Source organism: Gymnoscopelus braueri (assembly GCF_963280865.1).
Source record: "Gymnoscopelus braueri genome assembly, chromosome: 20".
Lineage (NCBI taxonomy): Eukaryota > Metazoa > Chordata > Actinopteri > Myctophiformes > Myctophidae > Gymnoscopelus > Gymnoscopelus braueri.
In genome coordinates this window covers 26,932,661-26,950,657 of record NC_137622.1, presented here as the reverse complement: position 1 = coordinate 26,950,657, position 17,997 = coordinate 26,932,661, and positions in this window count along the sequence as shown.

The following is a 17,997-nucleotide window of genomic DNA, read 5'->3' as shown; positions in this document are numbered from 1 at the left end:
ATAAGAGGATTAAATTACTTAAACCTATAAACCTGACTGGAGTAACTGACTTATTTACTGACTTACTTTTCTTCACATTCACATATCATTTTCCTCATAAAATGACGTATGCCATTATTTTAAGAAGGTGACAATATGTGAGGATACTGTTCATTGACTATAGTTCAGTATTTAACACTAATGTGTTGATGGATGCAGACAGATGGATGTAAATGATTTCAAGGTCAAAGTCGATGACACAATTATCTCTAGCAAAGAAGAGATTACCTATTTGGGTTGTGTACTTGACAAATACCTGACAGGTGATAGCATGGCTACAAAGGTGGTCAAAAGAGTAAACCAGAGAACCAAATTTATGGGCAGAGTTTCCTCTTTTGTCAACCCTCAGGCCCTCAGGACCCTCTCTGGGGCCCTGATTCAACCACTTTTTGACTATGCTTGCACCTCCTGGTACTCCAACACCTCAGTGTCACTGAAGACTAAGCTTCAAACCTCCCAAAACAAACTGATTCGGCTACTCCTCGGATTGGGGCCCATGACCCACCTTTCTCCCACCCATTTTGCCAGCCTAGGCTGGCTCAGGGTGGAAGACAGGGTTAAACAACTAAAAATGGGACTGGCCTTCAAAATTGTAAATGCAAATTTGCCCGATATGCCCCCAATTCCCGCATATCTGAGTAAATACCTCCAAAAGGTTAGCGACACCCACAGTCACAATACCAGAGGGAGCGTTAACAACAATTTGGTACCACCCACCCATAAATCAAACATGGGCAAATTCTCCTTCTACAGCACTGCCACCCAGGATTGGAATAGTCTAACTCCATCCCTCAAAAAATGCAGTTCGCTGGGCTCATTTAAAAGAGCCTTAAAAAATCACCTTTCAGGAGGCCAAAGGTGGAGGTAGTACCATTTTCCCGTTAGACAGCAGACCCCCCCCCCCCTCTGTTCTTGTACATATTTTTTTCCCCTCTTTTTTATTTTTTTTTGTTGTACATAGTGTTATATATTGTTTTTGGCTGTTTATTTTGTAATGATATTTGAACTGTGGTGCCACTATATATGCCTATGAATTAAATACCAAGGCCCTCATTGGAAACAAGTCCGCAGGGACTTTTATGAACGGACCTGTTAGACAAAGTATTTTAAATGTAACTGTGCTGTTTTACATTTTTTGCCTAATAAAATATTCAATCAATCAATCAATCAATTTTGCCCTCCGAGCTCTTCATCAAGCTCAGCCTCCTCCTGTACTCCCTGTTCAGTCACTACTGTGTGGCCATACGTAGCTCAAACTCCTTTCTAAAGTTTGCTGATGACACCACCGTCACCGGCCTGATTACAGACAACATTACATTACATTACATTACAGTCATTTAGCAGACGCTTTTATCCAAAGCGACTTACAATAAGTGTATTCAACATAGGTAGGGAACGAAAACTACTAATCACCAGAAGTCTTTAGTGCATTTTCTGCAAAAACAAGCAACCAAGAGTATACCTAGCGCTAAGGTAAAAGTGCAATATATCAGCTACCTATTTCCTTAAACAGATGAGACAAAATAGCTAAATCAAATGAGCATGAGCTAAAACAAATAAGTGTATCGACTAAACGAGATCCAATAGACAATCCAATAATCCAATAAACAATACAGCAATAGAAAACAAGCGTTCGTACAACTAGTTAACAACAAGTAGGTCAACGACATTGGCAACAGAGTGGAAGTGAGAGCCCTGACATGGTGTCAGCATAACAACCTCCATCTCAACAACAGCAAAACAACAGAGATTATTGCATATTACAGCAGGCTTCAGGGAGCAAATGCCCCAATTCACATTAACAGGAATGCCGTAGAGAGAGTGAGGCTGAAGAGGATCTACATCGATTGGGAATCGTGACTGGTTGCATCCCTGCATGGTACGGACGATGCTCCACCACTTAAGGCCTTAGACTAGGGTGGTTAAAACAATGCAAGACATCATCAGGACTGAGCCGCCAGCAATGCAGGACCTCTAAAGGGCCCCGAGGATCATCAAGAGGATCATCAAGGATCCCAGTCACAACCAGCAATGGACGATTCACAGTTACCATCTGGAAAACAACAGGGAGCATCGGATCCCAATCTAGCAGGCTATGGGACAGTTTCTATCCTCAGGCCATGAGACTTCTGATTTCAAAACAGTGATATGACTGTACAGAATATGTATTCTTCACACGGCGGCCATTTTGGAATTTAACATTGCGTTGCTGTGGCAACTGGGGTGGCATTTCATTGACTTAATGACAATATGGCCGCCGTGTGAATATGGTCTATACACCCTCAGTGGCACCATGTGTGCACCAACAGTATTAGGAATTATACTGCACTGTTCACTTTACCTTCATTACTGCAGTCATTTATGCACTATATAGAACACAGTCAAATAAGGAGACGAGGACATGCTAGAGCTATGGAGTTACATAGGTGTCCAACTGGGTTGAAAAGTGGTTACTGAAAAGGCCATAACATATGAAAAGGCCATAATTCACATCATTTTTATGCTCATCAAACCATTCGGTGATCCCTCGTGCCCTGTGGATGGGAGCATTGTCTGAAAGAGACTATTCCCATCAGGATTTATTCACTCAGAATAACTTTATATTGATTTTCAGTGACCCTTCCCTGTAGGTGGACAAGTGGACCCAAACCATGCCAGAATTGTCTTTGTTTCCGCCACTGAACTCTCAAATGTGCATTTGTCTTTGTAATGGGGGGTTAATGTCCTGCAGAGCATCCCTCGTATGAAGTTGTCATTGGACTGTTCATTCTGACAGTCTGATCATGTCCTGCATTGACATTCTCACCGGAGTTGCTCTTCTGTTATTATTCCTTCCATATTGCACTAATGCATGAGCAAAATGGTAAGTGAATGTGCACTTTCAGCCATAATATTCAACCCTATTTACTGATGTCTTGCCCAAAAATCTAAAAGTAGATGTCACTGTTCCTATTGAAACAATAGTCAAGTCAAGTCAATATGATTTGTGTAACACAGCAGGTGTTAAAAATAACTTTACAAACCATGTTCACATGGTACACATGCACACAGAAAAACACAACAAGGAAACAACAACTAACACATATGCCCACATACTGTAGTGTCTGGCAATGTCTCCCTCGCCACACAATATAAAACACATTGCTACATGGAGACTTTGAGCAATCAAGATCAATCAAGAGGAATGTATTTGACTCCTACTCATACAGGTACAAGCAGTGCAATGTTGGTTACTCATTCTACTGATTGAATTGCAGTGAGATATATCAATTACGATGTAATGCCTCTTCTGAAGATGGAGCAACACTGCGTGTGCGCTCGCTCGCTCGCTCGCACACACACACACACACACACACACACACACACACACACACACACACACACACACACACACACACACACACACACACACACACACACACACACACACACACACACACACACACACACACCCTTGCTTATGGTTGTCCATCGAATCCGATGATGACGTCCACTTATGTCCTCCTGGAAGCACGTTCTATTGCAGGTGGGGCATGTGTAGGTTGTAGTGGGTGGTAGTGGTACTGACAGTCACCGGTGTGTTCCTCCTGAGTCTTTGTTGTTGTCTTCTGGTAGTCCTGTCCTCCTTCAGCCTGTGAGTTCCTTCCAGGCGGGGTCAGCAGCAGCAGCCTCAAGGTCCTCAGGCCTGATCTTGCACTTCCTCAATGAAGTCTTCAGCTGGTCCTTATACCTCTTCTTGAGCCCTCCTGCCAGCCAGGCGCCGACCATGGTGTAACTGGAGCACTCTGCAGGGCAGTCGGTCTTGGGCCATCCAGATCACATGTCCGAGCTCCTCCTCAATACTCCTGTAGTTGGTCTCTGCAAGTATTTCAGTGTGAGGCACATGATCACGCCAGATGAGGCCCAGGCCGGGATGTGATGGCTGTATGTGGGCCATGTTTTACAGCTGTAGAGGAGGGTGGTGATGCGGACAGCCTGGTAGACAGCAACTTTGGTGTGCAGATGGAGGTTGTAGTTCTGGAAGACCCGGCGCCGTACTCTACCAAAGCCATCTGATGCCTGCTTGACACACACTAGAGCAGTGCGCAATGCACGCTCTGTGGAGACCTGACTGCTGCTGTTTTGCAGATAAAAAGCAGTGGTGTCCCGCGCCGGCCCGTGACACCATGCACATTCATGAGAGATAGCCTGTCCTGGCCAGAATGTCACAATCTGAACGTTTATGGAGTGATTAATGAATGCTTAAACATGAATGGATAATGGCTGGTGTTTGGCGTGAGTTACCTATCTCCAATCTCCTGCTGAAGTCCTGTGGTCAAAAACACACAAAGTGAAGAAGAGCTCATGCGCTTATGTCGGTTATATCCTTAACTGTACAGGGTCCCCACACATTTTTAGCAATGAATTTCCAAAACTTTTCCAAAACTTTTCCAGAATATTTAGCCCAATTTCCAGGCCTATATAACAATCATTCAGCGCAATAATGTGTCTCTTACTCCTATGTAGAATGCCCAAAGATAGGCAGTGTAGCAAAAATAAAGCATAGAATATAGAATAGTACAATTTCATTCAAAATTTCGTGCAAAATTAGGGCATAGCTCACTGGAAGACTCATTATGGCATCCGTATGACTTATTTTATTTAAATAATATATGCCATCACACAGCCCGTTCGGCGAAAAACTACTTATGTTACATATTTCGTGTAATGTTATACATGTTTATGAAAATGTTTTGTATTAACAAAATCAATAGCCAAAAACAATGCATAGCCAAATATTTTTCCAGGACCCTTGATAAATTCCAGGACCTTTGATCAATTCCCAAACTTTTCCAGTACTGGATTTTTTTTTTTTTCAATTTCAAAATATTTCCAGGAATTTCATGACCGTGGGGACCCTGACTGTAGGCTACCCAAGTTGAGAGACCGCTCTCTCCATGAAAATATTCCAGCTAAATCCTTTAGATCTGCATGACTGTTATGGCACTTTTTAAATGAGTGAATGATTCAGCATCTAACTTATAACATTGCAAATATGTTAGATTGTTTTTAAATCGATTTTAATTGCTTGTAGGCCTAATTATGTCACTTGGAAATATTTGATAAATGAGCGCCTGGAGCGCAACATGTCCCACAACCTAGTAGCCTATTAATGGTGATTTTTTTACTATAAAAATGCAGATTTGAATGCACATCACCTGTTGGGGTGCTGGATTAAAAAGAGGAGCATGAAAAGGTCCTTGTGTGAAATTTGCTGGAGCGACGAGTCTACACGTTTGATTTGATTGTTAATTATGATTGACAGAGTACCATATAATTTCGCAAAATGTTACCTCGGTGCAAACTTGTTTATTGTTTATTCATAGGCCTACAGAATATAATTCGTTCCTATAGAACATAGCCTACTATAATGCAAGTGTATGCAGTCAACATGCAATGACAGTGAGGAATATTAAATAAATGATGTAGGCTATATAGGCTAATTATTATATCATATTATATTATATTACAGTACTCTCACTGCGCATTATTATAATGTGAAAAACTCAGTTTATGCCGTCCACACAACGACGCATAAGCGCTGTTTTTAAAAATCTATGCTGTGGCAGGAGTTTTCAAAAAGATGCGTTTACATGGACCAAAAACGCGTTTGCGTGTGGGCGAACCCCCCAAAACGCATGTAAAAAGCTACGTTAATGAAAATACCCGGGTACAGAATCAGAATCAGGTTTATTTGTCATTGGTCACAGATACAAATACATACAGGTTACAATGAAATATCACGGGCAGCCACTAGCTTCCCTTTTGTCACCAGTACAAGTACAGTTACAACTAAATTATGTTTGTGCGTGAAGTGCACGGGCCGCAGCAACATGAGTCGCGCGCCGCCACTACCTTCCCTCCTTGCTCGAGGGGAAAATGGAAAAACAAGAGTTGTGGGGGGTACGTGTGGACGAGGCCTAAAATTCATAAAAGTCCTTTGAAAATAGCAGATCTACAAGCTCACAATGTGTCGCATTGCGACGCATTGTGAGCTTGTAGATCTGCTATTTTCAAATGGACGAAATGTATTCAGGGCTGAAGTGGTTAATGTATGTTTTGTAAATAATAATCAAAATCTACAAAGTAACTAGTAACTAAAGTTTCCAAATAATTGTAGTGGAGTAGAAGTAAAAGTATTGAAAATGGGAAATACTCAAGTTAACTAAAAATGTCAAAATTGTACTTAGGTAGGGTAAGTGATTTACTTTTGTTAAAATAAGTGTTAAATAGCTCTATATTCTGATAGTACTCATTGCTATAGAGTGTTTGTTCAGTAAAGGGAGTCTCCCAGGTCTCTCCATCTCTTTATTAAACAGAAAATGCATTTTCAGTGCTCTCTCCTGATTGGCTTAAATTTCGTCACCTACCTGAAAATGTACTATAATCTGTTTACTTTAAGAGCTGGAGAGACCCCTGTGACCGAACACACACTCTGTAGCAATGATTACTATCAGAATATAGTACTTTAACCTTTTTTTACCAAAAAAAATAATATATATATATATATAATATCACTTACACTTACCCTACCTTTAAATACAGCACTTGAGTACATGTACTTAGTTACTTTACACCACTGCTGATGACTTGGATTGATCTCGCGCTTCGAATTGCAATCTTTAAAACACCTCTGGAATTCATGTTGCTTCATCTCGCTGTTTTTTTTTTAGCACTTTTTTATTTCCATTTTCATACATTCTGTAATCACATTATATGGACATACGTACATACACAAAAACAGAAAAAAACTAAAAATAAGATAAAATGCATCATTGCATCATACATTCAACATCATCAGACACATCAAAGAAAAACTTATCACAGACACAGGCAATCAAAGGTCAATATTCCAACAGCACCAGTCATCCATACAAGGCCTTCAGGATATTCTGATCAATAGCGCAAGGAGGACAGATAACCAAGTCTTTCGATCAAGTCCAGTCCATTGACATTAAGGGGGAACCGAATCCCCAATCAGTCTGGGCAGCTGCAGTACTACCGGTGTCCATCTGATATTGAAAGCCTATGTCCTCATATGTAGTCTAGCTGTGATGCTTTCCATCAAATATATGCTTTTTAACCTGTCTCTCCATTGTTGGATAGTCGGTGGTTTTACATTTCTCCAAGACACAGTAATATTTTTTTTTTGCGATCAACAGCAACACCCCAAGCAGATATGTCTGGTTCTTGGTCACTATTCCCCGTGGAATCTCACCAAGTATAAAGAACGCAGGCTCAAAAGGAACGTCAACTCCCATAATTTGTTTAATCTCCCCTCGAATTTCCCTCCAAAATTTTAGTATTTTTGGACAATCCCAAAAATATGTGGGTATGGTCCACTATCTCAGTGTTTATCAACCTTTTTTGTGCCAAGGCACACCTGGCATAGCCAAAAGATCCCAGGGCACACCTAGATATACGGTATATATATATATATATATATATATAATTATATATCAGTAAAACTAATAATATGGCTTATTTCTAACCTTATCCTCAGTAAAACAAACACAGGAATACAAGAACCGCTGGTCCGCGAAAAGAAATGGGGGCGAGCGTGTTTTGGGACGAGTTTTCCGGTTATATATCGACGCCCCTGCTGGAAAGCATCCCAGCCCAAACATTCACGTAACTAATAATTGGGCCGCGCGACCCGGAAATGACCGTAATAATCCTAAAACGGGAGCGAAAATATTTTTCAAAAAAAAAATTCCCCACACCTTCTTAAAACGGCGCGGAACACCGTAGCAGTTCTCCCGGCACAAAAATGGGCCGTTTGCCAGGGTTGATAAACACTGCCTATCTTACCACATTCTCTCCAACATAATTCTGAAGTGTTGCTGTATTTCGCTAGCATTTGGGGAGTCTTAAACACTCGCATTTTTGTTTTCCATTCAAACTCTCTCCATGTAGGACTGCTTGTTATTCATCTCGCTGTTTGATTGCAAAATGTACCTGTAAATTCCTATGCTTATAAATACACTTTTAAAGGGATAGTTCACCCCCAAAATAACTTTTTTTCTATGGATTAGTCACCTCATGGAGACTTTTTTTGTTTTTATCCCATTCCTAAGCCAATAATTTGATGACCGGTGGTCATCAAATTATTGGCTTAGGAATGCGACAAAAACTAAAACCTATCCATCAATTCAAGTCTCCATAGGGTGACTAATCGATAGGAAAAAAGAGTCATTAAGGGGTTGAACTATCCCTTTAACCTAAATGCAATAAGCAGGACACCGCAGGGACTTGAACCCCATCCTAGTGAACCAGGAGTACCATAGATGGGTTTCCTGTTTGTAAACATGAGAGGATGATGCGCGCGCAGTGGAGGGTTGAGCAGTAGAGGGCGCTATTACCCGCAGCAGCTCTAGTCAAATGTACACTCATAAAATAAATGGTCTTCACCAGGTTTAATGAAAGTAGATTAAATGATGCAGTTTGTAATATCTTCTTTACTCAATAAAAATGATTTGTCGGAAGTTGGATCTGTTTGTATATAATAGCAGCATTATGCCTATTATGCCTAAAATAGCAGCATTATGCCTATCTAAATCCCGAAAATAACAACAGAGTGAATGGCGCTTCCGGTTCGTTCTACCACCCGCATGCGCAGATTGCGCACTCTGCTCTGTGATGACGTCGCGCGGAAACCCATCTATACCAGTGTCTTTTACCTCTTGACTCATTTACAGGTTTCAACAAATCACACATTAACCCTTTAATACAGGCAGTGGTGGAAAAAGTACTCACATTCTTTACTTAAGTAAAAGTATCAATACTGCAATGTAGAAATACTCTGTTACAAGTAAAAGTCCGGAATTACAAATTTACTTGAGTAAAAGTACAAAAGTATTGGTATCAAAACATACTTAAAGTACGAAAGTACTCATTTTGCAAAATGTCCCGTTTCACAAGTTTTCAAATGTATACAAATCTTTTGAAAATAGCCGATCTACAAGTTCACAATGCGACGCATTGTGAGCTTTTAGATCGACTATTTTCAATTGGCCGAAATGTATAGACGAATCCACAGACGCGCTGCCTGTAGGCGGCCATTGCTGCGGTGTCGCGGTGCGGAGCGTTGACACAGCAGACCTATGGCTGCCTACAGGCAGCGCGTCTGTGGATTCGTCTATATAGGGTTGAAGTGGGTAATCAAAATCTACAAAGTAACTAGTAACTAAAGTTTTCAAATAAATGTAGTTGAGCAAAAGTTTAATATGTTCCTCTGAGATGTAATGGAGTAGAAATACAAGTACTGAAAATTGGAAATACTCCAGTAAAGTAAAAGTACCTCAAAATTCTACTTAAGTTCAGTACTTTAGTAAATGTACTTAGTTACTTTACACCACTGAAGACCGGAAACGCATCTGTGTCATTTTCAGACTTCTTTGGCTATTAAAAAAATAACAGATCTTGTAGATCTGCAATTTCTTTTGAAAAATCGTAAAAATGTGTGGAAATCTTTGAATATATATATTTTTAAGCGAACATTTGTATAATGTTTTGTTCCAGGGACCACCCCAAAAGCAAAGATTTGAGTTATAAATGTTCGCTTTTAGTTTTTCCAGATAGATTAGATTGTGTCCGGGTAGCTCAGTCGGTAGAGCTCTCAGTAGAGCTCTCAGACCACAAGGTCATGGGTTCGATCCCGGGCACCCTCAACTCAGCGCATGAGTAGCACGGCTTGGGTGCGGTAAGTTGTGTGGTAAGTACTGGGAGCTGAGGTTACACGGCTGATACCGACAATAAGCCACCTCCCGACCTACTTTAGATTTAACATTAACATACATACATGAATATAGCCATATAATATCAAACAGGGGTTTATCACTGCAATTTCAATTCATATATTTTAGTTCTCATGCTTATTTATTAGAATCTAGAGCAGCAAATGAATGGTATGCCATTTGGTAATGTTCCATTACTTTCTAAACGTATACAGTGAATACTAAACTGATGCTTAACTTAAAAATATATATATCGTAAATCAAATCACAATCTCGGTCAGAAAAATAACAATTAGATTTTTTCTCAAAATCGTTCAACCCTACTATACACTAGTGATGCGTGGGTCCGGTTTTCTTTCAAACCCGCCTGCCGCACCACAGAGCCCAACCCGCCCAGCAAACAATATATAAATCAACGACAAGGCCACTCCCGCAAAAACAAAAGTAGCCTACCGACCGGCTTTTCAATACACTAGCAATGTCAAGTCCGTCCATTCAATCGCTTTCGAGAGAGAGAAAGAGAAAGAGAGAGAGAGAGAGAGAGAGGGGTAGGGAGAGAGAGAAACGGTAGCGAACCATGTGACCAAATTTGACTGGGAGACAGTCATCTAACATTTTTTCATGTCAAATGAAATCAGGGAATCGTAGCAAAATAATGATATATTGGTTAATAAGATTGAGTTTATAGTTTTGAAACTAGAGCTTATAGAACTAAAGTCAAGTTAAAAGTCTTCAGCAGAGAAAAGACCAGTTGAATGGATCTCATTCAGAGATAGTATACTAACAGAGAGAGTGCTATAGTTCTCCACACAGCGGGGTCTAACCGATAGAGTCCATCCAGATCACAGGTGACAAAAGAAATTACTATATATTATCGGAGCTATTATCGGGATGAAGTCATAATTCAAGCAATCGGCCAGATACTCATCGAGCATGACTAATACAAATTATATCACAATATACTAAAGGTCATATGTACAACGTTTTTTCCGATGTAGGGCACTCCGTTTTTGGAAGCAGAGTTTAAAGAGTGGTTCTCAAACCTTTTCATGCCAAAGACCCCCAAATTGATATATATTTGGCCACTGACCCCCTCCCCCCCATCTGATTTTTTTTTGTGCCAGGGACCCCCCCCCCCCCCGCCCAGAAGTGTTAAAAAGCTCAAAATGTTTCAATATCTAATCTAAAATCAAAATGACACAGATGCACAGATGCTTTCCCGGTTTTAATGGGTTAAATGGCCTGTCTTGGTTTAAAGCCCACTCACCACGACAAGGTGCAGGCCGAGAGTGGGGGGGACACCCCCACCTCCCCTCTCTGTGGGGTGGGGGGGGGGGGTGGGGGTGTGGGGTTGGGGTGGGGGGGGGGGGGCATATCAACAATTGGCACAGGAAAAAACAAACTCTGGCGAGACAACATGAAACGTATATTACAACCTAGAAGGAAACAGATATCGAGTTATGTTACAACCTAGAAGCAAACAGATATCACGTTGCATTACAACCAAGAAGCGAACAGATATCACATTATAATACAACCTAGAAGGAAACAGATATCACGTTATATTACAGCCTAGAAGCAAACAGATATCAAGTTATATTACAACCTAGAAGCAAACAGATATCACGTTATATTACAACCTAGAAGCAAACAGATATCACATTATAATACAACCTAGAAAGAAACAGATATCACATTATATTACAACCTAGAAGGAAACAGATATCATGTTATATTACAACCTAGAAGCAAACAGATATCACGTTATATTACAACCTAGAAGCAAACAGACATCACATTATATTACAACCTAGAAGCAAACAGATATCACGTCATATTACAACCTAGAAGCAAACAGATATCAAGTTATATTACAACGTAGAAGCAAACAGATATCACATTATAATACAACCTAGAAAGAAACAGATATCACATTATATTACAACCTAGAAAGAAACAGATATCACGTTATATTACAACCTAGAAGCAAACGGATATCACGTTATATTACAACCTAGAAGCAAACAGACATCACATTATATTACAACCTAGAAGCAAACAGATATCACGTTATATTACAACCTAGAAGCAAACAGATATCAAGTTATATTACAACCTAGAAGCAAACAGATATCACATTATATTACAACCTAGAAAGAAACATATATCACATTATATTACAACCTAGAAGGAAACAGATATCACGTTATATTACAACCTAGAAGCAAACAGATATCACGTTATATTACAACCTAGAAGCAAACAGACATCACATTATATTACAACCTAGAAGCAAACAGATATCACGTCATATTACAACCTAGAAGCAAACAGATATCAAGTTATATTACAACGTTGAAGCAAACAGATATCACGTTATATTACAGCCTAGAAGCAAACAGATATCACGTTATATTACAACCTAGAAGCAAACAGATATCACGTTATATTACAGCCTAGAAGCAAACAGATATCACGTTATATTACAACCTAGAAGCAAACAGATATCACGTTATATCACGTTATATTTCAACCTAGAAGCAAACAGATATCACATTATAATACAACCTAGAAAGAAACAGATATCACATTATATTACAACCTAGAAGGAAACAGATATCACGTTATATTACATCCTAGAAGGAAACAGATATCACATTATATTACAACCTAGAAGCAAACAGATATCAAGTTATATTACAACGTAGAAGCAAACAGATATCACGTTATATTACAGCCTAGAAGCAAACAGATATCACGTTATATTACAACCTAGAAGCAAACAGATATCACATTATAATACAACCTAGAAAGAAACAGATATCACATTATATTACAACCTAGAAGGAAACAGATTTCACGTTATATTACATCCTAGAAGGAAACAGATTTCACGTTATATTACATCCTAGAAGGAAACAGATATCACATTATATTACAACCTAGAAGCAAACAGATATCACGTTATGTTACATCAGATATCACGTTATATTACAACCTAAAGCAAACAGATATCATGTTATATTACAGCCTAGAAGCAAACAGATATCACATTATAATACAACCTAGAAAAAAACAGATATGACATTATATTACAACCTAGAAGGAAACAGATATCATGTTATATTACATCCTAGAAGGAAACAGATATCACATTATATTACAACCTAGATGCAAACAGATATCACGTTATGTTACATCAGATATCACGTTATATTACAACCTAAAGCAAACAGATATCATGTTATATTACAGCCTAGAAGCAAACAGATATCAAGTTATATTACAACCTAGAAGCAAACAGATATCACGTTATATTACAATCTAGAAGGAAACAGATATCACGTTATATTACAACCTAGAAGCAAACAGATATCACGTTATATTACAACCTAGAAGCAAACAGATATCATGTTATATTACAACCTAGAAGCAAACAGATATCAAGTTATATTACAACGTAGAAGCAAACAGATATCACGTTATATTACAGCCTAGAAGCAAACAGATATCACGTTATATTACAACCTAGAAGCAAACAGATATCACGTTATATTACATCCTAGAAGCAAACAGATATCACGTTATATTACAACCTAGAAGGAAACAGATATCACGTTATATTACAACCTAGAAGCAAACAGATATCAAGTTATATTACGTTATATTACAACCTAGAAGGAAACAGATATCACGTTATACTACAACCTAAAAGGAAACAGATATCACGTTATATTACAACCTAGAAGCAAACAGATATCACGTTATATTAAAACCTAGAAGGAAACATATCACGTTATATTACAACCTAGAAGCAGACAGATATCACGTTATATTACAACCTAGAAGGAAACAGATATCACATTATATTACAACCTAGAAGCAAACAGATATCAAGTTATATTACAACGTAGAAGCAAACAGATATCACGTTATATTACAGCCTAGAAGCAAACAGATATCACGTTATATTACAACCTAGAAGCAAACAGATATCACATTATAATAAAACCTAGAAAGAAACAGATATCACATTATATTACAACCTAGAAGGAAACAGATTTCACGTTATATTACATCCTAGAAGGAAACAGATATCACATTATATTACAACCTAGAAGCAAACAGATATCACGTTATGTTACATCAGATATCACGTTATATTACAACCTAAAGCAAACAGATATCATGTTATATTACAGCCTAGAAGCAAACAGATATCACATTATAATACAACCTAGAAAAAAATAGATATGACATTATATTACAACCTAGAAGGAAACAGATATCATGTTATATTACATCCTAGAAGGAAACAGATATCACATTATATTACAACCTAGAAGCAAACAGATATCACGTTACGTTACATCAGATATCACGTTATATTACAACCTAAAGCAAACAGATATCATGTTATATTACAGCCTAGAAGCAAACAGATATCAAGTATTACAACCTAGAAGCAAACAGATATCACGTTATATTACAACCTAGAAGGAAACAGATATCACGTTATATTACAACCTAGAAGCAAACAGATATCACGTTATATAACAACCTAGAAGCAAACAGATATCATGTTATATTACAACCTAGAAGCAAACAGATATCAAGTTATATTACAACGTAGAAGCAAACAGATATCACGTTATATTACAGCCTAGAAGCAAACAGATATCACGTTATATTACAACCTAGAAGCAAACAGATATCACGTTATATTACATCCTAGAAGCAAACAGATATCACGTTATATTACAACCTAGAAGGAAACAGATATCACGTTATATTACAACCTAGAAGCAAACAGATATCAAGTTATATTACGTTATATTACAACCTAGAAGGAAACAGATATCACGTTATACTACAACCTAAAAGGAAACAGATATCACGTTATATTACAACCTAGAAGCAAACAGATATCACGTTATATTAAAACCTAGAAGGAAACATATCACGTTATATTACAACCTAGAAGCAGACAGATATCACGTTATATTACAACCTAGAAGGAAACAGATATCACATTATATTACAACCTAGAAGCAAACAGATATCAAGTTATATTACAACGTAGAAGCAAACAGATATCACGTTATATTACAGCCTAGAAGCAAACAGATATCACGTTATATTACAACCTAGAAGCAAACAGATATCACATTATAATAAAACCTAGAAAGAAACAGATATCACATTATATTACAACCTAGAAGGAAACAGATTTCACGTTATATTACATCCTAGAAGGAAACAGATATCACATTATATTACAACCTAGAAGCAAACAGATATCACGTTATGTTACATCAGATATCACGTTATATTACAACCTAAAGCAAACAGATATCATGTTATATTACAGCCTAGAAGCAAACAGATATCACATTATAATACAACCTAGAAAAAAATAGATATGACATTATATTACAACCTAGAAGGAAACAGATATCATGTTATATTACATCCTAGAAGGAAACAGATATCACATTATATTACAACCTAGAAGCAAACAGATATCACGTTACGTTACATCAGATATCACGTTATATTACAACCTAAAGCAAACAGATATCATGTTATATTACAGCCTAGAAGCAAACAGATATCAAGTATTACAACCTAGAAGCAAACAGATATCACGTTATATTACAACCTAGAAGGAAACAGATATCACGTTATATTACAACCTAGAAGCAAACAGATATCACGTTATATAACAACCTAGAAGCAAACAGATATCATGTTATATTACAACCTAGAAGCAAACAGATATCAAGTTATATTACAACGTAGAAGCAAACAGATATCACGTTATATTACAGCCTAGAAGCAAACAGATATCACGTTATATTACAACCTAGAAGCAAACAGATATCACGTTATATTACATCCTAGAAGCAAACAGATATCACGTTATATTACAACCTAGAAGGAAACAGATATCACGTTATATTACAACCTAGAAGCAAACAGATATCAAGTTATATTACGTTATATTACAACCTAGAAGGAAACAGATATCAAGTTATATTACAACCTAAAAGGAAACAGATATCACGTTATATTACAACCTAGAAGCAAACAGATATCACGTTATATTACAACCTAGAGAACATATCACGTTATATTACAACCTAGAAGCAGACAGATATCACGTTATATTACAACCTAGAAGAAAACAGATATCGCGTTATATTACAACCTAGAAGCAAACAGATATCAAGTTACATTACAACCTAGAAACAAACAGATATCACATTATATTACAACCTAGAAGCAAACAGATATCACGTTATATTACAACCTAGAAGCAAACAGATATCACGTTATATTACAACCTAAGAGCAAACAGATATCACATTATATTACAACCCAACCAGTGCGTTTGTCTTGACCTTCACACGTTTGACAAGCTCATTTGCATCAGGTATCATCTGCGTGACTCTTCTCAACACCGACGTGACTCTTGAAGCAGACGCAGGTACTCACCACCCATCTCTTGAAGAAGAGACAGGTACACACGCACCCATCTCTTCCAAAACAAGTCAGCAAGATACTGCACTTCCTTCCACCTTCGTGCACATAGGAGTCTTCTTTTATGTCAACAGTCCAAGTGGCATGATTGGCTGTTTCTTCATTAGCAACAGTGGTTGGGAGTCAACGGCTCAAGATCTGGATTTCTTCCTCTTCAGGATGTTGTCTTGTTCGCTGCTACAGTTCCAGGTAACTTATTGCGTTAGGCCAGCGGATTCTGAGGATTCTTCTAAGGCAGGTGTTGTTGAATGCCTGGATTTTCTTCATGGTGTTGACGGTTGTTCTACAAGTTTCTGTCAGCCTTGCCTCACTCCTGTACTCACATGGAGGGCATTGGCGAGTTGCTGCCCGTGTACCACCCTGCAAGTCATCCCTTCAAAGGAGTTCCTGATGATGTCAGTGATCTTCTCAGGCACCCCTACTGAGTGTCTCAGTAGTTTTCAGAAGGCCTGCCTATCCACACTGTCAAAGGCCTTTTCATATAAAATTAAATAATAAAATTTACATAGGTGAGTTCCACTCCAACGACTGTTCCAGAATGACCCACAACGTTTCAATCTGGTCCATGCAGGATCTATTCTTAAGGAAACCAGCTTGATGGCCTTGAGGTGTGGGTCATTTGTATCAGGTATCATCTGCGTGACTCTTCCCAACACCGCCAAGCTCAGTTGTTCTGAATCGCCCATGATCATAATGCCTCCTGTTGCCACATTCTTCTTAATCGTGTACACTTTTGTGGCTCTTGAAGCAGACGCAGGTACTCACCACCCATCTCTTGAAGCAGAGGCAGGTACACATGCACCCATCTCTTCCAAAACAAGTCAGCAAGATACTGCACTTGCTTCCACCTTCGGCGTGCACATAGGAGTCTTCTTTTATGTCAACAGTCCAAGTGTCATGATTGGCTGTTTCTTCATTAGCAACAGTGGTTGGGAGTCAACGGCTCAAGATCTGTAGGATCTGTTGATGTGGTAAGTGGTCTGTCATTTAATATTGATTCCACTTCACAAAATAATATTTGTAAACATTCATCGTTGACGTTTGCTGCTCCAGACCCATTTTCCCCACGGATCAAATTTGTCTCTCCCAGATTCCTCCAAAGTGGATTTCTTCTTCTTCAGGGTGTTGTCTTGTTCGCTGCTACAGTTCCAGGTAAGTGATTGCGTTAGGCCAGCGGATTCGGAGGATTCTTCTAAGGCAGGTGTTGTTGAATGCCCCTGTACCACCCTGCAGGTCATCCCTTCATAGGAGTTCCTGATGATGTCAGTGATCTTCTCAGGCACCCCTACTGAGTGTCTCAGTAGTTTTCAGATGGTCTGCCTATCCACACTGCCTTTTCTGTTCCAGAATGACCCACAACGTTGCAATCTGGTCCGTGCAGGATCTATTCTTAAGGAAACCAGCTTGATGGCCTTGAGGTGTGGGTCAAAAGCATCTTTCAACCCAACAGAACACAAAAGCACTCTGTTGAAGGTCTTCCCTGGTATAGACAGCAGTGTTATTCCCCTGTAGTTGAAACAGGAAGCTAGATCTCCTTTCTTCGGGAGCTTGATGAGGCAACCCTCCTTACGCTCTGATGGAACTTCCTCTCTCTCCTAGATGTCTCAAAATAGAGGGTATAGCGTTCCAAAGCTTGTCT